The 26,539-nt window shown below is 40.5% G+C and overlaps 1 protein-coding gene across 9 annotated transcripts in view; it reads right to left on the bottom strand.

Annotated features, from left to right (window-relative positions):
- The window catches only part of TENM4 (teneurin transmembrane protein 4), a 1,569,569-nt gene extending 1,547,258 nt beyond the window's left edge, over nucleotides 1–22,311 (bottom strand). For all 9 annotated transcript variants that reach the window (XM_073661697.1, XM_073661699.1, XM_073661700.1 and 6 more), the window contains exon 1: nucleotides 21,971–22,311. The gene's annotated coding sequence lies outside the window, so the exon portion shown is untranslated. The remainder of the gene's footprint in view (nucleotides 1–21,970) is intronic.
- Between the last annotated feature and the right edge of the window lie 4,228 nt (nucleotides 22,312–26,539).

Genomic DNA, 26,539 nt, shown 5'->3' on the forward strand with positions numbered 1-26,539 from the left:
GTATATATATAAAAAAATACTAACATTATAAGAAATTTTAAGTTTTTACCTTTTATAGAATCCTAACCAGGGTTAGGTTTATGAGTAGGGCTAAGGTAATAAAATAGTCACCTAAAAATGTATAACAAATAAAATACAAGATATTAATATATAGAGTGTTATGAAATAGATAGATAGATAGATAATTGATAGATAATAGATCGCTCGCTCGTGTCATCTACACCTCAAGAACATCTATAGAATCAGAACTTTTCTTACCTTTGACTTGACAAAAACTCTTACTGTAGCTCTTATTCATTCTCATCTGGACTACTGCAACTCTCTACTAATCGGTCTCCCTCTTTCTAAACTTTCCCCTCTCCAATCCATCCTGAATGCAGCAGCCAGGATCATATTCCTCTCCAACCAATACACCGATGCCTCTTCCCTGTGCCAGTCATTGCACTGGTTGCCCATCCAATACAGAGTTCCATATAAACTTGTCACTCTTACCCACAAAGCGCTCCATGCTTCAGCACCCCCTACATCTCCTCCCTCGTCTCAGTCTACCACCCTACACGTGCCCTCCGTTCTGCCAATGACTTAAATCCTCCTTAATATGAACTTCCCACTCCCGTCTCCAAGATTTCTCGCGTGCTGCGCCAGTTCTTTGGAATGCACTACCCAGGACAATTCGATTAATTCCCAATACCCACAGTTTTAAGCAGACCCTAAAAACCCATTTCTTTAGACTGGCCTATCATCTCAACACACTTGTCTAACTGTCCCAGTTTTGGCCCATATTAAATTTTTCTTCAAAATCATGTTCATACCATCCATGCACTGATTAGCCTCTGTCTGTATTGTACACATACTGGCTGGTGACCAGTTCATGTAGTGCTATGTACTTACCCTATTTAGTATATTATGGCTGTATTATACAATATATGTACACTTTATCTTTTGTGTCTCCCCTATTTCCTTATAGACTGTAAGCTTGCGAGCAGGGCCCTCACTCCTATTAATATCTGAGTTATGCTTATTCTGTAATGTCTATATTGTCTGTTCAAGCCCACCCCCTAAAATTGTAAAGTGCTGCGGAATATGCTGGCTCTATAAAAATAAAAATTATTATTATTATTATTATTAATAATAGATAGATAAGAGAGAGATATGGGATAAATGGAAAAAGATAGAAAGAAAGACATGAAATAGATAGCTAGAATAAGATATATAAAGATATTAATAGATATATATGGAATGAGTAGCTAGATAGTAATAGAAATAGATAGAAAGATGGATAGATATATGGAAAGATAGATAGCTATAATAATAATAATAAGATAGATAAAGATATTAATAGATTTACCTATTAACATGTGTTAATTCATAGTTTTGACGCATTGAGTGTGAATGTACAATTTTCAAAGTCATGAAAATACAGAAAAATCTTTAAATCACAAGGTGTGTCCAAACTTTTGGTCTGTACTGTATATATGCAGTACAGACCAAAAGATTTTTCTGTATTTTCATGACTATGAAAATTGTACATTCACACTGAAGGCAACAAAACTATGAATTAACACATGTGGAATTATATACTTAACAAAAAAGTGTGAAACAACTGAAAATATGTCTTATATTCTAGGTTCTTCAAAGTAGCCACCTTTTGCTTTGATGACGGCTTTGCACACTCTTGGCATTCTCTTGATCAGCTTCAAGAGGTAGTCACCGGAAATGGTCTTCCAACAATCTTGAAGGAGTTCCCAGAGATGCTTAGCACTTGTTGGCCCTTTTGCCTTCACTCTGCGGTCCAGCTCACCCCAAACCATCTCGATTGGGTTCAGGTCTGGTGACTGTGGAGGCCAGGTCATCTGGCGTAGCACCTCATCACTCTCCTTCTTGGTCAAATAGCCCTTACACAGCCTGGAGGTGTGTTTGGGGTCATTGTCCTGTTGAAAAATAAATGATGGTCCAACTAAACGCAAACCGGATGGAATAGCATGCCATTGCAAGATGCTGTGGTAGCCATGCTGGTTCAGTATGCCTTCAGTTTTGAATAAATCCCCAACAGTGTCACCAGCAAAGCACCCCCACACCATCACACCTCCTCCTCCAAGCTTCACGGTGGGAACCAGGCTTGTAGAGTCCATCCGTTCACCTTTTCTGCGTCGCACAAAGACACGGTGGTTGGGACCAAAGATCTCAAATTTGGACTCATCAGACCAAAGCACAGATTTCCACTGGTCTAATGTCCATTCCTTGTGTTCTTTAGCCCAAACAAGTCTCTTCTGCTTGTTGCCTGTCCTTAGCAGTGGTTTCCTAGCAGCTATTTTACCATGAAGGCCTGCTTGCACAAAGTCTCCTCTTAACAGTTGTTGTAGAGATGTGTCTGCTGCTAGAACTCTGCGTGGCATTGACCTAGTCTCTAATCTGAGCTGCTGTTAACCTGTGATTTCTGAGGCTGGTGACTCGGATAAACTTATCCTCAGAAGCAGAGGTGACTCTTGGTCTTCCTTTCCTGGGGCGGTCCTCATGTGAGCCAGTTTCTTTGTAGCGCTTGATGGTTTTTGCAACTGCACTTGGGGACACTTTCAAAGTTTGCCCAATTTTTCACACTGACTGACCTTCATTTCTTAAAGTAATGATGGCCACTCGTTTTTCTTTACTTAGCTGCTTTTTTCTTGCCATAATACAATTCTAACAGTCTATTCAGTAAGACTATCAGCTGTGTATCCACCTGACTTCTACACAACACAACTGATGGTCCCAACCCCATTTATAAGGCAAGAAATCCCACGTATTAAACCTGACAGAGCACACCTGTGAAGTGAAAACCATTTCCGGTGACTACCTCTTGAAGCTCATCAAGAGAATGTCAAGAGTGTGCAAAGCAGTCATCAAAGCAAAAGGTGGCTACTCTGAAGAACCTAGGATATAAGACATATTTTCAGTTGTTTCACACTTTTTTGTTAAGTATATAATTCCACATGTGTTAATTCATATATATATGTAAATGGATAGCTAGATAGATAGATAAATAGATAATAGATAGATAATAGATAGACATATAGATAAATGGATAATAGATAGATATTAGATAGACATATAGATAGATAATAGATAGATAATAGATAATAGATATATACATAATAGATAATAAATAGATGATAGATAGATAGATAATAGATAGATAATAGATAGATGATAGATAGATAATAGATAGATACTAGATAGATAATATATAAATAAATAGTAGATAGATAGATAATAGATAATAAATATATGATAGATAATAGATAGATAAATAATAGATAGATAGATAGATGATAGATAATAGATAGATAGAAAATAGATAGATAATAGATAAATAATAGATAATAAATAGATGATAGATAGATAGTAGATAGATAGTAGATAGATAGATAATAAATACATAGATAATAGATAGATAGATAATAGATAGATAGATAGATAATAGATAGATAGATACTAGATACATAATAGATAGATACAGGGTCGGTCTGGGCTGGCGGGATACCGTGAAATTTCCCGGTGGGCCCTGCCCCCTGCTGCAGAGTAGAGGGGGGAGAAGAGAACAAAAAAAAATCCTGCGGTTTTAAGGGGCACGGGCCCTTTAAAAGCGCAGGCACAGTGTATGCAGGGACGCGCGCACGCAGCGTTCACTACCTGAACCACCGCGGCGCACGTCCCAGTGAAGCAGCTGAAGCTGCGTGTCTCCCTTCGCCGGCCGGCGTATGACGTCATCGTCATGCGCCTGCTGTGAAGGAGGCGCACAACTCAGGAGAAGGAGGACACCGCACGGGACCGCAGGAAGGTAAGAGGTGTGTGTGTGTGTGTGTGTTGGTCTGGACCCACTGGCTGGACACACAAGGCGGGGGCCAGATGGACACACAAGGGGGGGCCCAGCTGGACACACAAGGGGGGGGCCCAGCTGGACACACAAGGGGGGGGCCCAGCTGGACACACAAGATGGGGGCCCAGCTGGACACACAAGAAGGGGGCCCAGCTGGACCCACAAGGGGGTAGGCTGGCTGGACACACAAGGGGGGAGCCAACTGGACACAAAAGCGGTGGTCCTGGATGGATACACAAGGGGGGAACCCTGGCTGGACACACAAGGGGGGGCCCAGATGGACACACAAGGTGGGAGCCGACTAGACACACAAGGAGGGGCCCTGGCTGTACACACAAGGGGGAACACTGGATGAACACAGAAGGGGGGGCCCAGCTGGACACACAAGGGGGGGCCCAGCTGGACACACAAGGGGGGGCCCAGCTGGACACACAAGGGGGTAGCCAGGCTGGACACACAAGGGGGTAGCCAGGCTGGACACACAAGGGGGTAGCCAGGCTGGACACACAAGGGGGTAGCTGACTGGACACACAAGGGGGGAACCCTGGCTGGACACACAAGGGGGAACCCTGGCGGGACACACAAGGGGGGAACCCTGGCGGGACACACAAGGGGGGAACCCTGACGGGACACACAAGGGGGGAACCCTGGTGGGACACATAAGGGGGGAACCCTGGATGGACACACAAGGGGGGAAGCCTGGATGGACACACGAGGGGAAACTCTGGCTGGACACACGAGGGGGGCCAAGCTGGACACACGAGGGGGAGCCCTGGCTGGATACGCAAGGGGGTCCCTGGCTGGACACGCAAGGGGGGGCCCGGCTGGACACACAAGGGGGGCCCTGGTTGGACACACAAGGGGGCGAGCCCTGGCTGGACACACAAGGGGGAGCCCTGGCTGGACACACAAGGGGGGGCCCTGGCTGGACACACAAGGGGGAACCCTGGCTGGACCCAGGCAAAGGGGGTGGGCAGGATGGGTATATGGGGGAGCAGGCTGGACACATGGAGGCCAGGATGGATATATGGGGGGCAGGATGGATATATGGGGGGGCAGGCTGGACTCATGGAGGCCAGGATGGATATATGGGGGGGGCAGGCTGAACACATGGAGGCCAGGATGGATATATGGGGGGGACAGGCTGGACACATGGGGGGCTAGGATGAATATGTGGGGGGGCGGGCTCGATACACATGGGCTAGCATAAATATATGGAAGGGCACGCTGGATATATGGGGGGTGTCAGGATGGATATATGCAGGGGGTAAGGGCAGTATGGATATATGAGGGGGGAGGCTGGACACATGGAGGCCAGGATGGATATGTAGAGGGCAGGCTGGACACATGGAGGATATATGGGGGGGATATATGGGGGCGCAGGCTGGAAACATGGAGGCAAGGATGGATATGTGGGGGGGGGGCAGACTGGCCACATGGGGGGGCTAGGATGGGTATATGGGAGGGGGCAGGCTCGATACACGTGTGCTAGGATAAATATATGGAGGGGTCACACTAGACAAATGGTGGCCAGAAGGGACATATGGGGGTGCCTGGCTACACAAGGGACTTAATTACTGTTTGGGAGCCAGATTGAGGAACATACTTTATTAGTTTATGGTGACATTATTACTTTAGATTCCAATTATTATTATTACATTATTACTTCTGTAATATAATTTACTTTTTAGGAAATTGTTTTCCATGGGATGGGACAAAAGAGGGGTCCTGTTACTGTGCAGGACGGCACTATGTTGCTTTTTTTCTTCAACTGGTGTAGTGTAGAGGTCGGGGGGGGGAAGTGGGAATATTCTCTAGAAGAGATCAGTTATTAATAACTGTGTGTTATTTTCTGCAGAGATGATTCCTGGCTGGAAGAAGTGATGGCTGTCTGTGCCAGATGAAGAAGAAAAGCGAAGATGAAGGACTTCACCTAGAGACATCACTGGTGAGTCAGTGTATTACATGTACACTTACACTACACACGTGGTCAAAATTGTTGGTACTCCTCGTTTAATGAAAGAAAAACCCACAATGGTCACAGAAATAACTTCAATCTGATAAATTACAAATTTTTGAAAATGAAGAGATGAAGGTCAGACATTGATTTTCTGCTTCCACAGAATTTAAAAAAAAATTAACCTCATGAAATCGGCCTGGACAGAAATGATGGTTCTTCTTCTTAACTTAATATTTTGTTGAACCTTTTGAGGCAATCACTGCAATCAAACGATTCCTGTAACTGTCAATGAGACTTCTACACCTCTCGACAGCTATTTTGGCCCACTCCTCATGAGCAAACTGCTCCAGTTGTCTCGTGTTTGAAGGTTGCCTTTTCCAGAATGTTTCAGCTCTTTCCAAAGATGCTCCATAGGATTTAGGTCAGGGCTCATAGAAGCCACTTCAGAATAGTCCAATGTTTTCCTCTTAGCCATTCTTGGGTGTTTTTAGCTGTGTTTTGGGTCATTATCCTGTTGCAAGACCCATGACCTGCGACTGAGACCAAGCTTTCTGACACTGGGCAGCACATTTCTCTCTAGAATCGCTTGATAGTCTTGAGATTTCATTGTACCCTGCACAGATTCAAGACACCCTGTACCAGATGCTGCAAAGCAGCCCCAGAGCATAACAGCCTCCCCCATGTTTCACAGTAGGGACAGTGTTCTTTTCTTGATATGCTTCATTTTTCCGTCTGTGAACATAGAGCTGATGTGCCTTGCCAAAAACTTTCATTTTTGTCTCATCTGTCCATAGTACATTCTCCCAGAAGCTTTGTGGCTTGTCAACATGTAGTTTGGCAAATTCCAGTCTGGCTTTTTTACTATTTTTTTTTCAAAAATGATGTTCTCCTTGGTCGTCTTACATGAAGTTCACTTTGGATCAAACAACGGTGGATAGTACGATCTGACACTGATGTTCCTTGAGCTTGAAGTTCACCTTTAATCTCTTTAGAAGTTTTCCTGGACTCTTTTGTTACCATTCATATTATCCGTCTTTTTGATTTGTCATCAATTTTCCTCCTGCGGCCACGTCCAGGGAGGTTGGCTACAGTCCCATGGATCTTAAATTTCTGAATAATATGTGCACCTGTAGTCACAGGAACATCAAGCTGCTTGGAGATGGTCTTATAACCTTTACCTTTTAACATGCTTTTCTATAATTTTCTTTCTAATCTCCTGAAACAACTCTTTCGTTTGTTTCCTCTGGTCATGTTGAGTGTGGTACACACCATGTCACCAAACAACACAGTGAGTATCTGTAGCCCTATATACAAGCCCACTGACTGATTACAAGATTGTAGACACCTGTGATGCTAATTAGTGGATACAACTTGATTTAACATGTCCCTTTTGTCACATTATTTTCAGGGGTACCATCATTTCTGTCCAGGCCTATTTCATGAGTTTAATTTTTTTTAAAATTCAGTGGAAGCAGAAAAGCAATGTCTGACTTTCATTTGTTCATTTTCATAGATTTTTAATTTATTATTACTTTTGTCAGATTCAAGTTATTTCTGTGACCATTGTGGGTTTTTCTTTCATTAAACGAGGGGTACCAACAATTCTGACCACGTGTGTATATAGTATATACAGAACTCCTGTGTATGTCACTGGTGATCACTGTATTATGTATACACTATATACAGAGCTTCTGTGTATAATGTCACTGGTGACCACTGTATTACCTGTACACTATATACAGAGCTCCAGTGTATAATGTCACTGGTGATCACTGTATTACCTGTACACTGACACTATATACAGAGCTCCTGTGTATAATGTCACTGGTGATCCCTGTATTACCTGTACACTATACACTATATACAGAGCTCCTGTGTATAATGTCACTGGTGACCACTATATTACCTGTACACTATATACAGAGCTCCTGTGTATAATGTCACTGGTGACCACTGTATTACCTGTACACTATATACAGAGCTCCTGTGTATAATGTCACTGGTGACAACTGTATTACCTGTACAGTATACACTATGTACAGAGCTCCTGTGTATAATGTCACTGGTGACCACTGTATTACCTGTACACTATATACAGAGCTCCTGTGTATAATGTCTCTGGTGACCACTGTATTACCTGTACACTATATACAGAGCTCCTGTGTATAATGTCACTGGTGATCACTGTATTACCTGTACAATATACACTATGTACAGAGCTCCTGTGTATAATGTCACTGGTGACCACTGTAATACCTGTACACTAAATACAGAGCTCCAGTGTATAATGTCACTGGTGATCACTGTATTACCTGTACACTGACACTATATGCAGAGCTCCTGTGTATAATGTCACTGGTGAACCCTGTATTACCTGTACACTGACACTATATACTGAGCTCCAGTGTATAATGTCACTGGTGGTCACTGTATTACCTGTACACTGTACACTATATACAGAGCTCCTGTGTATAATGTCACTGGTGATCCCTGTATTACCTGTACACTGACACTATATACAGAGCTCCTGTGTATAATGTCGCTGGTGGTAATAACAGTGTTGTTAGTATTGTGGTTTGTATTCATGATCAGTATTGTAGTATTTGGTCACTTTGGGGTAGTAATATGTGGTCTGGTCATGGTGTGGCCGTATTTGTTCCTTGTATGTGGTATTATTCGGTCACTATGTGGTGGTAATATGTGATCTAGTCATGGTGTGGCGATATTTGTCTCTTTTGTATGTGGTATTATTGGTGTTGATATAGTGGACTGTGTTGTGTATGGCAGTCATTTTGTTCTTGCTGATATTAACTAGGAAAAGATTTTTTTCCATTAGGCCACAGCCCCACCATCAGTATTCGGTCAGTATTTTTTCTCAGGAGTCGCTGCCAAAACCAGGAGTGGGTGATAAATGCAGAATTGGTGACTTGTTTCTATTATACCTTTTCTCTGATTGTTCCTCACCTGGTTTTGGCTCCCACTCCTGAGAACAAATACTGACCAAATACTGACCAAATATTGATAGTGGGGCCGTGGCCTTAGAGATTAAATACTTGGACCAGAGCGGCAGAGATGCACTTACAGGGGTTCTCTGGTGAAAACAAGTAATCACCTCTCCACAGGATCAGTGATGATATTGATTGGTGGGGGTCTGACTGCTGGGACACAATCGGCAGAATGTGGAGCTTTTCTCCCCATTAGACTGGAGCGGCTTGTGAGATGCGACCACTCATCCAGTCATTCCCTCAGTGACTGTGAGCGCTGCTCTTTTTTGGAAGCTGCATTTTAAAATGGGGATAAGTGTCCTGTCAGGGATGAAACTTCCCCATTCTTCTGATAGGCGCGTTTTCCAATGTTCGGACCCAAACGATCAATAAGTGATCACCGATCCTGTGGATCCCATGGATCGGTGATAACTTGTTTTAACCAAAGAACCCCTTTAATGCAAACTACCGTAATTGTACATCCCAGTTAGTGTCGCACAGTAGATGTGCAGGAGCCGCCAGTCAATGCTCCACTATAACAGGGATAGCGGATAACAGATATTTGCATATGGCTGTAGGTGGGCCCCTAGAGTCAGTTCTCCCTGTGGGCCCCAGACACCCCAGTCCAACCCTGGATAGATATATAGATAGATACATAATATATAATAAATAGAAGATAGATAATAGATAGATAATAAATAGATAGATAGAGAATAGATATACCGAAAATGTATTAATAGATATATATGTAAATGAATAGATAGATAATAGATATTCTTTGAATTTTTTCCATTTGAATACATTGATAAATAGCGATTCTTCGGGGCTGGGCGAGTCACTGTTTTTTGTCGGCCATCACTTCTGTTTCCCACCGGTGTTTACTAACCTTGTTTAAAATGAAAAGCTGTCAAAAGCCTGAAAGCAAATCCGTTCTGGAGATGGGGAAACGTGAACCGCCACTAACCCTTCTCTCTTTATTGATTTTCAGGTCCCATAAGTTGAAGTTATTCCTAGTTAATGGGACTGAACTTCATATTGACGTGACAAGATGGTGATGTGATTTATAGGGGATTATATAAGGAACCCTATTATATATGGTGGGGGTGAAGCAGCAGCTTTTCCTGGAAGATATTGTAAAGTAATGTACCCTAATCTATTTAGCTTAGGAATGGAATGTCAGAACTACAGTTAAGACTGACATATACTGTAGAGTAAGGAGAGTACGCTAGAATATTAAATCCCTTTAAAGTGTATGAATCATATGCCAAGGCTAAAAGGGGAGTTTTACTGTGCTTCAAATTGCTTTACAGTTTCAACTATTTGGAGGTTTGTTTCAGTATTTTGTCAGGAGGTAACTGTTTGACAGCAACTTCCTCGTGAAAATATTTGCTCAAAGCAGTATAATTTCTTAGTGACTATTCTCACCTTGAGTGGCCTTTCTCTTTCCTTTCTCAGCAATTAAATTTCTTAGAATTTAAATAAAAGTCTGCAGAGAAGTGTAGTTAAATCGGTAAAGAAGGAAGTAGCTAACTTCTTTGCTCAAGAATGTTACAGAATTTCTTCACAAGTCTGAAATAAGACTAGGATTTTGAAAGATTGTTGTGACAAATATCTGATAGGTGATGATATCCGTAAGAAGTAGCTAACTTCTTCTCTAGACTGAGTCTCCACAAAAGTTAAGACACCTAGAAGCCTAAAATAGAAAAGACTTATTCACAGGAATTAAATATCATATTAGGATCTTCAAGAAATGCCTAGAAGTATAGTTCAAGGATGACATCATTGAGGGAGGAAGTAGCTAACTTATTCTCTTAGTAGGGTTAGGAAAAGGAAGCCGGAGCACAAAATAATGTCTTCACATTTCTGGAATTGTATTTGAAAGAATTAAGTAAAATAAGTTCATGACTGTAGAACCTTGAAGGGATACTTTGAAGTATTGCTCATTTTTATGTAAGTGAAGTAGCTAACTTCTCCTCTATTGTAAATTCAGTGGTAATAAATACAGCTCACATCCTTGAATATGCACTAACAAAATACCATCCCATTTATGGGTGCCTTTTTAATAGAACTACTTATAATACATTAAAATATCAGGATAGTATAGTAGTACAGTTCATTTTTTTATATAAGTGAAGTAGCTAACTTCTCCTCCACTGTAAATTCAACGGTAATAAATACAGCTCGTATCCTTGAATATACAATAACAAAATACCATCGCATTTATGGGGATACCTTTTATAGAATTACTTGTACTACATTAAAATGTCAGGATAGTCAGGGAGCGCAGAAAAGATTTGATTACTAGTGACTTTGGTTAGAAAGGATGTAGCTAACTTCTCCCACTAGCTAGGTTTCAGTAGTGTAGGATAGATCACGCATTTACTAAGGTTTCTGGAAATGCATTTTATAAAATAAACGTGAAATAAGTTCAAGACCGTTAGGTCTTTAAGGAATTCCTGAAAGTACAGTCCAATGGCAACCTTAGTGAGGGGGTCAGTAGCTAACTTCTCCTCCCTCTTGGATTTTAAATAGAAATCAATATAGCTTTATGGGCAAAATATGAATGTCTTAAAATTCACTTTATAGAATAAATAGGTGAAACAAGACAGTATAATATTTATGAAGTGCTAAGAAGTATAATTCAATAGTGACATAAATGATGCAGGAAGTAGCTAAATTCCCTAGTAATAAATACAAGTAATAAATATGCCTTTATATACATAGGAATACGCTACTTTAGAATAAATAAATTAAGTTCAAGAATTCAGGAATGTCAGGAAATGCTGAGATGCTTAGTTTAATGGTGACATTAGTAGAGGAAGAAGTAGCTAACTTCTCCAACTTGTTTAGTTTCAATGGAAATCAATAAAGCTGCAACATAAATACATCTTGAAGGATTCCAAAATACACTTTTAAGAATAGGTAAGTGAAGATGCTCAAGATTGTAGGATTTTAAAAGATGTTGGAAAGGGTAAACCAATGGGACACCAATGAAGAAGGAGGTAGCTAACTTCTACTAACTGGCTATAAATAGAAATCAATATAGCTGGCAGTCTGGGATAGAACGTGGTACATATTTTAAAACTTTAGAAAATACAATTTTAAGAATACATAAGTGAAATAAGTTTATGACAGTACCGATCATTAAAATAAAATATACTGAGAAGTGTAATTCAATGTGACATCAGTGAGAAAGGAAGTAGCTAACTTACCTTCCTCTTGGAATACAATAGTTAAGTGAAATAAGTTTATGACAGCAGGATCATTAAAATACATGGAATACAATAGTTATCAATACAAGAGTCAGCCTGAGAAATAATATACATTTCTTCAAATTTCTAGAAATTACTTTGATATAATTAATGGGTCAAATAAGTTCTAAACTTCACAACTGTCGTGACATGTTGGGAAATGCATTTCAATAGTGAAATAAGTGGGGAGGGAAGTATCCAGGGGCAGACTGGCAAAATTGACAAATGTCATATGGGCCGGTCCAACCGTGGGCTGTGTCAATTGTGACACTGGTTGAATTTTAGTCTCAGTCTATCACAGGAAGTAGCTAACTTCACTCCTTTGTAATGTTTCAATGAGATGTCATATAAATGTCTAGAAATACTTGATAAAGAATTCATACATTAAATATTTTCACAATATCAGGTTCTTCAAGGAAGTAGAGTTCTATGTAGACATCAGAGGGAGGAATTAGCTGTCTTCTTCTATTGGTTTCTAGAATTTTTTTTTAATTTCTAGAAATACTTTATATACAATAAACAAAATGAATGTAAGACTTTTACGTTTCCAGCGGAGTAAGTAATGGAATAACACAGCAAACGCTGAAATGATGCCCTATTCCTCTGCTTTCTTGCAAACTCTTACCGTAAAAATTCTACTACGTGGTTCTTCCTCTGAGCTAATGAGATTGGGGACAGAGTACAACAGCAATATTGAAATTGTATTTTTATTATTTTCTTCCGGCAATGTAAAAAAATATATATTTCTTAAAAAAATCCCTTCCATTCAAAGCCTGAGCTACTGAAAATACATTACATTTGGAGCCACGAATCTACCCAGTACACTGGCAAGTGGTGCGCATTTTGCTGTCACTGTGCCCAGAAACGCCAATCTGTCAGTTCAAGGCAGAAGTGGAATATTTAAGCTTTTACTTAGGATCGCTTGGACTGACAGACCATACAAGCAGGTAGGTGACAATCAGCCTTAAAGGGACATTGATTTATTCGTTTCATCCATGCTGTTATCTGCAGACTATGAGGTACAGACATGGCTGCTTCTCCTACAGATCAATATGGGAATTCTTAAATCCTTTGCTGTTACGTAGAATATGTTTACCCTGTTCTTTGAGGAAAAATATAACCCTATAGAGGCTGGTTGTATGAAACTGGTGTGGTATTGATTTTATTGGTGGGGCATTGATTTATGGTGGGTATTTCTGGTCCATGGCATCAGCTAAGATACAAGTTCCCCTGTGAATGGTCAAATTCAAAGGATGATCAGTTAGGATAACTGGCTTTCATAGTCTAATCTATAGGCTTAGAGAAGGTCTGTTAGGATACGAGACATTATGGGGTCTAATCTATAAGTCTAGAGGAAGTCTGTTAGGATAGAAGACCTCATGGGGTCTAATCTATAGGTCTAGAGGAGGTCTGTTAGGATAGGAGACCTTATGGGGTCTAATCTATAAGTCTAGAGGAGGTCTGTTAGGACAGGAGACCTCATGGGGTCGAATCTATAGGTCTAGAGGAAGTCTGTTAGGATAGGAGACCTCATAGGGTCTAATCTATAGGTCTAGAGGAGGTCCATAAAGATAGGTGAGTCTATATGGTGAAATATCAAGGTCTAAAAAAGAGTTTGTTAGGATATGGAAGTCCATGTGGTCGAATGTAGAGATCTAGAGTAGATCAGTTAAGATAAGGGAGTCATTGAGATCTACTGTAAAAGTTTAGTATCAACTACTTTGGATGGGGGAGTTCACATGGTATAATGTAGATGGGAAGAAGTCTATTAGGGTTGGGACTAGCTTGTTATGTAGTGATCAATTAAAATAGGGGGATCATGTTGTCTAATATGGAGGTCAAGGGAAGATCAAAAAGAATAGGGGCGTCCATGTGTTCTAATGTAAAAGTCCGAAGGAAATTAGTTCTGATAGGGTGGCCACATGGAATAATATAGAGATCAAAAGGAGATCAATCAGAATAAGAACATTGTGTGGTCTAATATGGTTGTCAAAAAGTCAGAAACCATTGGGAAACCCATGTGGTCTATTGTTAAAGTAAGGAGGAAATGGGTAACGTTTTGGTGGCCACATATTTTCACATAGAGGTCAAGTGGAGATCTGTTCGGATAGTGGAGCCCATGTGGTCCAATGTATAGGTCAATAGAGGTCCATTAAAATAAGAGGCCATAAAATGCAATGCAGAGGTTAAAAATAGATAAACTCAAATAAGATAAACCATAGGGTCTTAAGCATAGGTGAAGAAGAGGTCTTTTATCGTTGGAAGTCACATGATTTAATGTAAAGGTCATGAGTAGATCAGTTACAATAAATAGGTCGTGTGGTTTAATAGTGAGATCCCTCGGAAAGGATGACGTGCATGCAATTATTCAGAGGCCAGTAAATGATCAGGAAAGGAAAGGCCACATGATAAATTGTAGAGGAGCCCTATCAGAGATCCATTGGAAAAGGATGTAATGAAATGTAGGGGTCAAAAGAGATTCGTTAGGATAGGATAACCCATTTAGTCAAGTGGAAGTCAAGAAGAGATCAAAAAAGATAGGTGGGCCTTAAAGTCTAAATTAGAGGTCAAGAGGATCTCATATATGGGATGTAGCTGTTAAAAGGTGAATTGTGATGCAATTACTGCCCTTACATTGGGGACCACATCTCCTTTTGTTCTAAGCCAGAGTGAAGGAGTTGAAAACAAAGCACTGAACTCCAGTCTCAGAGCACGATGCTCGAGTAGGGTCCTACACCTTATACCATGGTAAAAAGAACTTGCTACTTTCTTCCAAACTGTAAGGAATGATTGTACTGACGTTTCGGTCAGATTGTCTTAGACCTTTCTCAAACATTGTCGGAGCTGATCAGAATGTAGAGGGCCTCTCTCCAGAGCAATCTTACCGCCACTCACTGCGCTTCTCTTCTAAATCCTGATCAACAGGATGTTATTGTAAGAAGTTTTACCCTCTGGGAAGGTCGCCTGTTGGATGGTCTACCCAAAGGTTCTTCCAACAGGAGCCTCTAAATAAAGTTTGAACTATTTTCATCCAAAGTGTTAAAATTATGTGTAGTAAGAAGGAAGATATGTTGTCTGGGGATAACTCCTAATTGTGAGAAAAAGTAGATTGAGGGGATACTCACAGTCCATTCGTCATTTTCATTACGCCCCTTGCAAGATTAGCAGGCCATACCTGCTCTGTGTAGTCTGGACACGAAGGGCAACGAGCCAACGACTATACATGATATGCAAGCCTCCACCAACATACATACCAGATTACTATTTTAACCCATCATAGAAACTTCAACTTAGCCTAAAAATCCTTTTGAGAGTGTTATCGATAACCAAGGTGATTGCCCTTTAAGAAATACGTCTTTGGAATATAATCATCAGAACAGGACGCAGGATCCTAAACTAGAAATTACCCCATTTAACCTCAAAAGACTCTTTCCAATACATACACATCATTCACCCTGAAGAAACCTGATACCGGGCAATTACCGTAAGCCACGTCTTATATTCACATGTGTGTGTTTGTGTTTAGCATAGAGCTGAAGCAAGTGCTGTTTGACTAATGTTCTTATGTGCGGAGTACAATGCAGCCCACTGGAAGAACGAGAGAAAAGCTGAAATAGCTAAATTACCCCGAGAAAATCTTATAGCACAAAACACTCCGTTTAGTGGAAGCAAAAAACTTACAATCAATTTATCTTGTAGATAGACGCGGTGAAATAACTGGTATTTTTGCAACAATGTGCTTAGGGAGTTTCTATAAACCCCGACCAAAACCCCCCCAAATTAAATTACATATACAGTATTTGGCTGCAATAAGAGGTGAGGTCCGTCAAGGATAAGCAGCTACTATGAGGTTTATGAAGAAAGGACCAATGCTTCAGGTTTGCCAAATCACCTTTCCTACAGTATTTGCAAATCTTAATTTCTTCAAGGTCACTGCAAAGGGTGGACTTAGGGTACATGCAGCCTCGTCAGCCATGCAGAGTCCCTGTGGGTAATGGCAGTCTAACTTCCTATGTATTGAGAAGTATCAGATTTGCTCATGGGAGGAACTCTTGGCACTCTAATTAGAATCGGTCCTCCCCTGACTATATCTCTATTTATGTAGCCAGTCAATAACTATCACTTTCCTGTTAATTACTTTACATAAGCACTGTGGGAAATGAGGGTCCACTGAAGCCTTCATGCATATTGATCAGACATGCTGATGGGAGGAACCTTTGGCACACTAATTAGCATATGTCCTCCCCCTGCATAGATCTCTAGCTATATCTCTAGTAAATGGCAGTCACCTTCCTGGTAATTCTTTTAAACAAGCCCTTAGGGAAATTAGGGTCCACAGAAGCCTTCATGCATATTGAGAATAAAGGGCCAGATTTGCTCATGGGAGTATCCTTTGGCATGCTAATTAACATAACTCATTGATCTAAATATATCTTTATATATACCGCTAGTCACATTTTTTGTTAATTTGTTAATTATCTTACAAAGGCCATGTGGGTAATGAAGGTCCTCTGAAGCCTTCATGCATATTGATCAGACATGTTCATGGGAGAAACATTTGGCACACTAATTAGCATATGTCCTCCACTGCATACATCTATAGCTATGTCTCTACTAAACGGCTGTCACCTTCCTGGTAATTATTTTATACAAGCCCTAGGGGAATGAGGGTCCACTGAAGCCTTCATGCATATTGAGAGTGATGTTCCAGATTTGCTCATGGGTGGATACTTTGGCATACTAATTAGTCATTGATCTAAATATATCTCTAGATATACCTATAGTCAATGACTGTCACCTTTTTTGCTAATTATGTTACAAAGGTCCTGTGGGTAATGAAGGTCCACTGAAGCCTTCATACATATTGATCAGACATGCTCATGGGAGGAACCTTTGGCACACTAATTAGTATATGTCCTCTCCTGCATAGATCTCTAGCTATATAACTAATGAATGTCTGTTACCTTCCTGGTAATTATTTGATACAAGCCTTGTAACAAGCAAAGGTCTACTAAAGACTTTATGAGAATGAAGAGTCACATTTGCTCATGGGAGGATCCTTTGGCATGCAACACATCTCTATGTATAAGTGTAGTCAATGAGTGATAGCTTTTTGTTAACTACTTTTCAAGGACCCCTGTGGGTAATGAAGCTCCCCTGAAGTTTTCATGCACATATAGGTAGCGAAGTTTCAGATTTGTTCATGGGAAGATCCTTCTACATACTAATTAGCATTAACCCTCCCATGCATATATTCCTATATATCTCTATCTTTCTGTAAAATACTTTGGCTATTTCCATGGATGACTGAGATAACAAAGAGAATGTACAGTGACAATCGTGATCAGAAGAGTAAGTTGAGGCTTCTGGATAATGATGCTATGAAAGGGTCCTCAAACTTCTTAACATCTACAGTATTCTGGTGACTCCTCGTGAGGAAGCGGGGTATTTTGTACATTGCCAAGACCAGAGGCACAACTTAGGCCTTTAAACCATGATGCAAAATCTGTAACCGGAACTCAAACTTTCGGTCATTTTTAGTCGTGGAGTCTTCTCAATGGGCGGATATGTCGTTTTCACGCCCTCATTGTACAACTATTACCTTTACAACCTCACTTTTTCTTTAGGTCCAACAAAGAAAAAGAAAATAACCAAAACCAATGACTAGGATCAACAGAAAGGGAGCCACAAAGGAGACCATCAATCATGAGTATTGTGTCCTCAGTAACCGAGTACCCAACTGACATTTGACTCCTGGCGTTTCCCTTGTTTGCTCTTGATGGCAATAAGCAAAGTAAGAACTGACTTGAAGGCCAATATGTCCACTGTGATACATGAAGGAGATAAGGCCTGGTATTAAAGGAAGCAAAAGTGTAGGAAAGAGGCTAAAACATTTTCACTCAGTCCACTCCTTTCAATGAACGTCAACTGTATCTTTACTGTGGAAAATTACACCATTAGACATACTGTTAGAAATATATAAAAAAGTCATATCTAAGTACTAATTGTGGCTTTTCCCCTTATATGTCTTCAGTTGACATCCAACCAGCTATCAATAAAGTTAAGTTGGCCATATGCACTCAAAATTCGGACTGGTGGGATTAGCCACTAATCAAATGTGTATGGGGTTCTCCTAATGACATAGGCTGGTGCATGTTGGAAATTCGGGAGATGCCAAGACTTTATATTCCCATTTCCCCATTGAAAACACAGTTTATACTATAAAAATAAAACAAGTAAACAGCTAAATAATTGAATGAAACAGGTAACTTTGGAATATGTTCACCCTGACTTCATTTATAAAAGGTCATTGACTCCACACCTCCAACAACAAGAAGTATAAGGTGGTATCCAACATAGAAAATCCATATCAACCAGGCAGCATTTTCTCCATTTTATCAAAGGTCACCCATCAAAAAAAAAAAAAAAAGTTATATTTATGACAAGTCATCATGACCGGTCATTCATCGTCAGTCAGCAGGTCAACCCCGAATGGTCAAGAGAATCCAACCTTCTTCATAAAATGACCCTATATGTCGACTGAAGGCACCGAAAAGCTTTCGTGTATGAGCATGCTATATATAAATTGTATATAGGTATCACTTTACATCTCAGTGAGTATAATAACATATGACAATCGCTAAAAATATGCACCGGATTTACGGCAGGAGAATTACAGCATTTGGTAAATTGGTGTTTCTGCAGGTCTAGGTGTGAAAGCGCTGACACAAATTAATACACTCCTATGAACACTTTAACAATAGTGTGATAGATGTAATGGATCAATAGATACATACATATGACATAGATGGAAAAATAGACATTTCTCCTCATTTACATAGTGCTCAGCTTTCAAACACGCAATGATTTCCAATATTTAATTGCCATTTTTATAGGAAACCATTAAAGCCTGAAGATGATAGATAGACAGACAGAGGGATAGATAGATAATAGAAAGATAGATATGAGATAGATAGATAGAAAAATAGATATATAGACATATAGATAGATAGATAGATAGATAGATAGATAGATAGATAGATAAATAGATAGCAAGAAAAGGGTCTTCAGACGTCTTCAGGCATTTGGACCCCGGTGATCAGCGGTATAACTTCAATTGGTACAGTGGTTGCAATCACACTCGGGCCCTGGAGCCTAAAGGGCCAAAAATGCCCTATTGGCCTACATGAAAAGACCAATGCTATTAAGGACTCGCAATAATTGGGGGCCTCGTTGGAGCTTTTTCATTCGAACCCATGAGCTTCAAGTTACGCCACTGCCGGTGATGGTTACCTCTGCAACTGTCGATAGCTGCATCCGTAGGAGTTGTTCCCAATGGCAAATAAACATATAGCACATCTGTGTTTCGAGAGGATAGAGGGCACTGATGTCCACTTATCTGTTATTAGAGTCCATCGAGCACCAGGGCCTGGATAAAACAGTATCAAACTAAATTTCCAACTAAATTAGCTATGTACCGATTTAGTACTGACTTGTTAAAAAAATGGTTGGTTTTGCTAAGGACCTTGTCATTATATTGAACATTTTACCTCTTCCAAGTCTAAAATAGCTAAAAACATAAAATATTAGATCATATTCAGCTGCAGGGTAAATGGAAAATACCAGACATTAGGTGTAGCTGTCCTTTTAAGATCCTCCCGATCTTCATTGATCTACAGAACCTCTCTTCACTGGGTTATCAAAGCCAATCAGCTTCATTCTAGAACCTTAGTGACTTTGTGGTATTTGAAAAATTGATACATTCCTTAAAGGGGTACATGCCTCTCAAATAGACACCAAGCTTTTGTATAGTGTTGACTCTCCAGGGTCTCATCTAGGATTCCAATAGTGGGCAACATTTAAGGCTTGAAGACCCCTTTAATAAGGGATCTGCCCTTCAACCATACTTGACGCTCCTGATGACACGCCTCTGCTCTGCGTAGTAGCAGCACATGTGTAATCAAGGTTATCCATGGAAGGAGCAGCACCGATGCAAATCTATAGGGTGAAATCTCCGCACTTGTTTCTATAGGATGTTCCTGAAGGCTGGATATTACCTCTGTGCATTCAGTAAGCATTACACATCAACCACCCATCGAGGAAGGATTCAGCATCTCCCACCGCTATTCCTCCCAGCAGCTGTAGGTTCCTTGGGTTTGTGAAAATGAAATATGGAAATAGAGGTGAGAGATAGCAGCAAATCCCAGAATTAGCAGAACTCTGGTGCAAACCGATGAAGCTTTACCATCCTTGACATCTAAGTCCTATAAAGTCCCTATCTCCATCCCCACTGAATAAAAGCGGATGTTGCATGATATCCTTTACGATAGGCTACAACCATCATTTAGGTTCATCTCAGCCTAAAAGGCAAAGAATTGAATGTATTATCCCCACACCTCCTTCCAAAAAAAAACAACAACAATAACAACCCTGCAACAATAAAATTGTACAAGTCTGATATCCGAAGGTGATTATAGGGTTAAAAAAACACGTCTAGGTGCTACAGGCAATCTCAAGCAAAATCCTTTCATGCGGCATGTTAGGAGACGAAGAAACAAATTAATAATAAAATAGTGGTAGTAATCGTCATACCACGGGAGGGACAGAATATGTATAAAAAATATAAAAGATGGTGACCTTCGTCGTCAGTAAGAAGGAACAGAAGACAATGATTATTAAAAATAAAGCCAAGAATAAAATAAAATCATAAAATATCATATAAACACAATCAGCTCCAGAGGACAAGGCTCAAAGGACACAGAACATGTAAAAAAAATACTAAAAAAACTATTGGGTGATCATCATAGTCTCAAGATAAAAGAGCTATAGAATATTAAAAAATACATTAATCATGGAATAAAGATAAAAATGATACAATGGATGATGAAAAATTCCAACAATGATCATAAAGGTAAAAAGCCTCCAATGGCTACAAATATGAAAAATGCAGTAACAGACATAATATAAAGAGAAAAAAATGCTACAAACAAAAAACAAATATGATGAAAATAATAATATAAAGGTAAAAGTGATCTAATAACTATAAATATATGCTAATAAACAAAACATTAAAAACTGAAAAAAATGAGATAATCATCATAGTTAAAATAATAAAAAAATATAAAAAAATATTTAAAAAAATAATATGAAAAATGTGTATTGATCTCAGACACATCCAGAAGTAAATATGTGATCTGGGACTTTAAGTAGTCCTGGACTATTATAAGGTCATCCTAAACATACACAGAAATTAATTGACCCCTCTTGAGACCATGTCATCCCTCTATGGGTGAGGGGGGTCACCTCTGGATAAGTGATAAACCAATAGCCAGGGCCTGTTAGGATTCCCGAGCCGGCAACTTTTCCTTGGCAAGGCATTGGTTAAAAAAAAAATCTTTCCCAACTCCGGTACATAAACATTATCTGCGAATCCCATTTCCGACCCAGCTCTCCAGTCTCGTCAGATGAAATTTTTGTCCCTGCGCCCCCTCCCCGTCCACACCTTGGGTACAACCCCATATGGGTAACCAGACCTCTAAATTTTACCACTCCATGGGACATTGAACAAAAAAAATTAAATAAAAAAAATGACCCTCCTTGTCTTTCTAAACCCTTACAGCCTCAAGAGCAGCGCTCATCCATCCAGCCATAGACAGTCAAGGAGAAATCATCTAGGTTTGTCAAATCCCAACAGACGAAGGTTTTTTTTTTTTTAATTTTTTTTTTTTTTCTTCCCCAAAATGCCCGTCTGAGCAAATGTGTAACGTGAGTCTCTCGTAAGTCTCCGTACAGTGATGCAGTGCACTGCCAGAGCGGAGAGGAAGACGAGGAGGCTGCTGGAAGGAAAGGACACCATTCAGTCGGAGGATTTGGAAACCCCTTAAGGGATGGTTGGGATTGACTTGCAGCAATCGCTTACCATTCTGCAGGCTTCTCCGGTGGGCTCAGACGGCGCTTCCGAATCCACCACCGGACGAGTAGAATAAACCCTTCTCTGCAGCGCTCTCCCGGTTTTCCTGGTAGGATGCTGCTCAGGGTTTCCTTGCAGAGCAGCTCAGCACACAAGCCCAGCGCGCTCCTGGATCCTCCGCGTTTTGGATAATTTGTATTTTTTTCCTATTCTCCTTTGCAATGTCGCCAGATACAAACGGTAACATGTACATGGAGTAGAGGAGCAAGACGCACATGAATGAGGAGAAGGGACCAATCCTGCAAATGCTCAGCCTTGACAATCACACATGCATTGAAATCCAGGCAGTACCACTCAGGGATGGAAGGGGGAGCCTGGGCTTCTTCTTCAGCTCACAGTCAGGCGTTCGCTCGCTGTGTCTTAGTGGAAAACACCCACAGGTTGTTCCATCCTTCTCTCTGGCATTTTTGTCTTTTTACTATTTGCTGTACACTCCACATACATGCTGCCTGCTGCAGAGGATGGAGGTGGCTCGGGGCTCGGGCGCTTGGGCAACTCACCATTGCTCATGTCCTGAATTAATAGAAAAACAAAAAAAAGCATAAAAATGAAAAAAAAACAAAAAAACCCCCATAAAAATCCAATAATAATAAAAGTGGTTGGACTGGACAGAAGCCATGTAACGGAAATATCAATGGTCAAAGACGGAGATGAGAAATCTTGTGATTTCTAGTTTATATAATGTGCGAACAAGTCACCGGGAATACAGCAACAGCAGCACAGAGTTTTTCAGCTTTGGTAAATCTTACATCATAACATTGGCCCCTCGCATACCGGTAAAAAACATCAGACCCCTCGACCCCGGTGTATGACATCCGCCCCCTGTATATAACATCCATCCGCTCACCCCCGGTGTATAACATCCAAGTCGTCGCCCACCATGTATAACATCTGGCCCCCCTCGCCCCCCACCGGTGTATAACATCCAGCCCCCATACCGCCAACGTGTAACAGATCGGCCGGTGGTGCGGAGTTCACTGATACCAGCGCGGTCCTGTAATAGGAGCCACCGGGGTAACAAGTCCATCCATGACATTTATTTCTCCTATATCTTCCCCATCACCTGTGAGTGATATTATTGAGAAGCGGAAGGAACCGCAGTAACTGAGCCACGAAGTGGAGACCCCGTGACGTCACAGAGTGGGGGGGGGGCCGAGTGCTGAGGAGCAGAGGACAGAAAAGTCACCACCGCTCTGCTGACCCCATCACTACAGGGTCCAGACCTCCTCTGGTATCAGCACAAACACTGCGCCGCCGCCGGGAGCTTCATGGCCGAGCAGCTGCATGCAGCCGTACATCACCAAGCACAGAGTGTCGGATGGAGTGGTGTAAAGCCGCCACCTCTGGACTCTGGAGGAGACGTGTTCTGTGCAGTGACGGATCGCTCTTTTCTATCTGGGTTTGGTGATTCCAGGAGGACGTTACCCCCTGGCTGCATTGTGCCCCCTGTGCAGATGGTGGAGGAGGATAAAGCTATGGGCTGTTATCAGGGGGCGTCCGTGGACCCTCAGCTCCAGTGATGGGAAATCTTAATCTTCAGCACAAGACATTGTGGACAACTGTAGCTTCAGCTTTGTGGGAACAGTTTAGGGTTCGTCCTTTTATGTTCCCCATGACTGTGCCCAGAGCACAAGCTCCATACAGACATGGAGGGGGAACATGAGCGGCCGCACAGAGCCCGGACCTCAGCCCCATCCTATAATGAAGATTGTGAGCCCGGACCCCCCAACATCAGGGTCTGACCCCACAAATACTCTTCTGGATGAAGGGCCAAAATCTTGGGCCTGGTTATAATAGGGGATTATAAAGAAAAAAATCCCCCCTAGTAACTCCCCAGCAGGGCACTGGAGAAGAAGCAGATGATCCCTCTACGTCTCCATGCTAATGTCGGGTTATATTATTCGATTTTTCCTCATTCTTGGAGGGACATAACTACATGTGATTAGATCGGGGGCCGTCACTTTTAGTAAATCTTTTCCAGAGGCTCTTAACGTCAAGCTCTCTGCTAGAATAATGCATTGTATTCCCCGGTTCTCCCCCATTACATCCATTTAATACATCATTTCAATACACAAGCAGTTTAGGCTTCTGTGCGAATGCAAAATACTGATTACTGAGTCCGATGCTCCAGGGGCTTCTCGGATGCCATGTTTCACATTGGAAAACCGTAAGAATCTGCTCTCTCCAGTCTGTCATCTAATCACAAGCCTGAGACCAGTTTCCATAAGAAGCCCTCTGCTGGACAATTACGGATATGCAGCTAAAAAAATATAAAACCCATCCACACGTAGGAAATCCTTCATCTGGATTTGACAGATTATCAAATCATCTGGATTATAACAGAAAAGCATCCAAATAATGTGGAATACTACCAAGAACAATGAAAGGCAAAGAGCATAATATGTTAATATTCAGAACTAAGGCATTTTTTTATTTTTTCACTTTTTCTTCTTCCTTCCTACAAGTCAATGAAACTTTTTTTTATTTTTACATCAATTTATCCATATTAGTGCTTGTTTTTTTTTGGGGGGAGGGGAAGGGAGTTTTGATTGATGCCATTCAATTTACCATAAAATGTACTGAAAATGAGTAACGAAAAGTATAAGAAAAATCTATGGTTTTTGGCGTTCATAGTACGGGAAAAATTACATGGCAACATGTTTTTCTTGGTCATTACGATTACGGCGATATCAAAATGTTATCTTTTTTTTATTTTAGTGGCTAAAATAATATGTATGGTGCAAGTTGGGAGCAGGTGTAATGTGGTATAGTTGTATATAGCACAAGCGATCATACAATCGCAGGTTCAAGTCCCCTAAGGGGACTAACAAATATAATAAAAAGTAAAAATAAAAGTTTTTGAAGATATAAAAAAAGAAAAAAAAAATCATAAAAGCTCAAATCACCCCCTTTTCCCGCATTAAAAATAAAAATATTTAAAAATACACAGTCCATAAATGTCCGACCTATTAAAATATAAAATCAATTATCCCGATCTGTAAATGACGGAAATAGAAAAAAAAAATTATTTAAAAAGTCAAAATTGCAGTTTTTCTGTTGACGCAACTCTGCAAAAAAGTGCTGTAAGAAGTGATCAAAATGTCACAAGTATCCCAAAATGTAATCAATAAAAATTTGTCTCTCCCCGCAAAAAATGAGCCATCACTCAGCTCTATCGACTGAAAAATGAAAACATTCCGGGTCTCGGAAAATAGTGCCGTAATCAAAATTTATTTATTTATTTTTTTAAATGTCTGATTTTTTTTCACCACTAAAATAATAAAAACACTGGACAAGTTTGGTATTGCCGTAATTGTACTGATTAGGAGAATCATATTGCCAGTTTTTTTTTTTTTTTACCATACAATGTACACCATAAAAATAATTCACACAAAACAATATTTAGAATTACTGGATTTTTTTTGCAATTTCATCACACTTGAAATTTTTTTCCAGCTTTCCAGTACACTATGTGTTAAAATACATTATGTCATTCAACAGAACAACTCGTACTGTAAAAAATAAGCTCCCATATGGCTATTTGGACTGAAAAATATAAAAGTTATGGCTCTTGGAAGAAAAGGTTGGGAAAAGGTTAAGAAAAAGTTTTGGATTCCGCTGCTACTTTCCGTTGATTGAGCAGAGTGAGGGCTTGTTTTCTGGATGCCGAGCTGTACACACATACAAGTTTTGCTCACTTTTTTATTGCAATTTATTAGGAATAGCAAACACAAAAATTCTGGATTTCTGTTTTTTTATATTTGCTTTGTTTGACCCAGGGGTGAGGCACCGTTTTCCTGCCAGGGGCCACTTGGATATTTCTACCATCATTCAGGGGTTGTACAATATTATCAACTTGAAAATTACCCTGGCATACTTGATCAAACAATTAATTAACTCACCCCTAATGTATTGGCTAGAGCTGCTTCTCTTTGGTGCAGCTGTGATGTTAGGTGATCATGTTGCTTCTGACAACTGCTCTTCCAGATTTGTGGCGGTCTGGAGTGCAGTCAACATTGTGATGATAAGTTTTGTAAAGAACTTGCAGCAGTAAGTAAGTTGTTAAGACGTATATTACACTGCAGGTCTCTTCACAGTGAGAAATTGATCACTGCTCGTGTTACACTTATACAACTCTAGCAGTGGGAGGTCTGGTCTACAGTCATGGCCAAAAGTTTTGAGAATGACACCAAAATTATATTTTCACATGATCTGCTGGCCTCTGGTTTTTATTAGTGTTTGTCTGATGTTTATATCACATACAGAAATATAATTGCAATCATATTATGAGTACCAATAGGTTATATTGACAGTTAGAATGAGTTAATGCAGCAAGTCAATATTTGCAGTGTTGCCCCTTCTTCTTCAAGACCTCTGTAATTCTTCCTGGCATGCTCTCAATCAACTTGTGGACCAAATCCTGACTGTTAGCAGTCCATTCTTGCATAATCAATGCTTGCATTTTGCCAGAATTTGTTGGTTTTTGTTTGTCCACCCGTCTGTTGATGATTGACCACA

Source organism: Phyllobates terribilis, unplaced genomic scaffold (genome assembly GCF_046119375.1).
Source record: "Phyllobates terribilis strain yellow unplaced genomic scaffold, ASM4611937v1 Scaffold_2__4_contigs__length_985480577, whole genome shotgun sequence".
Taxonomy (NCBI): domain Eukaryota; kingdom Metazoa; phylum Chordata; class Amphibia; order Anura; family Dendrobatidae; genus Phyllobates; species Phyllobates terribilis.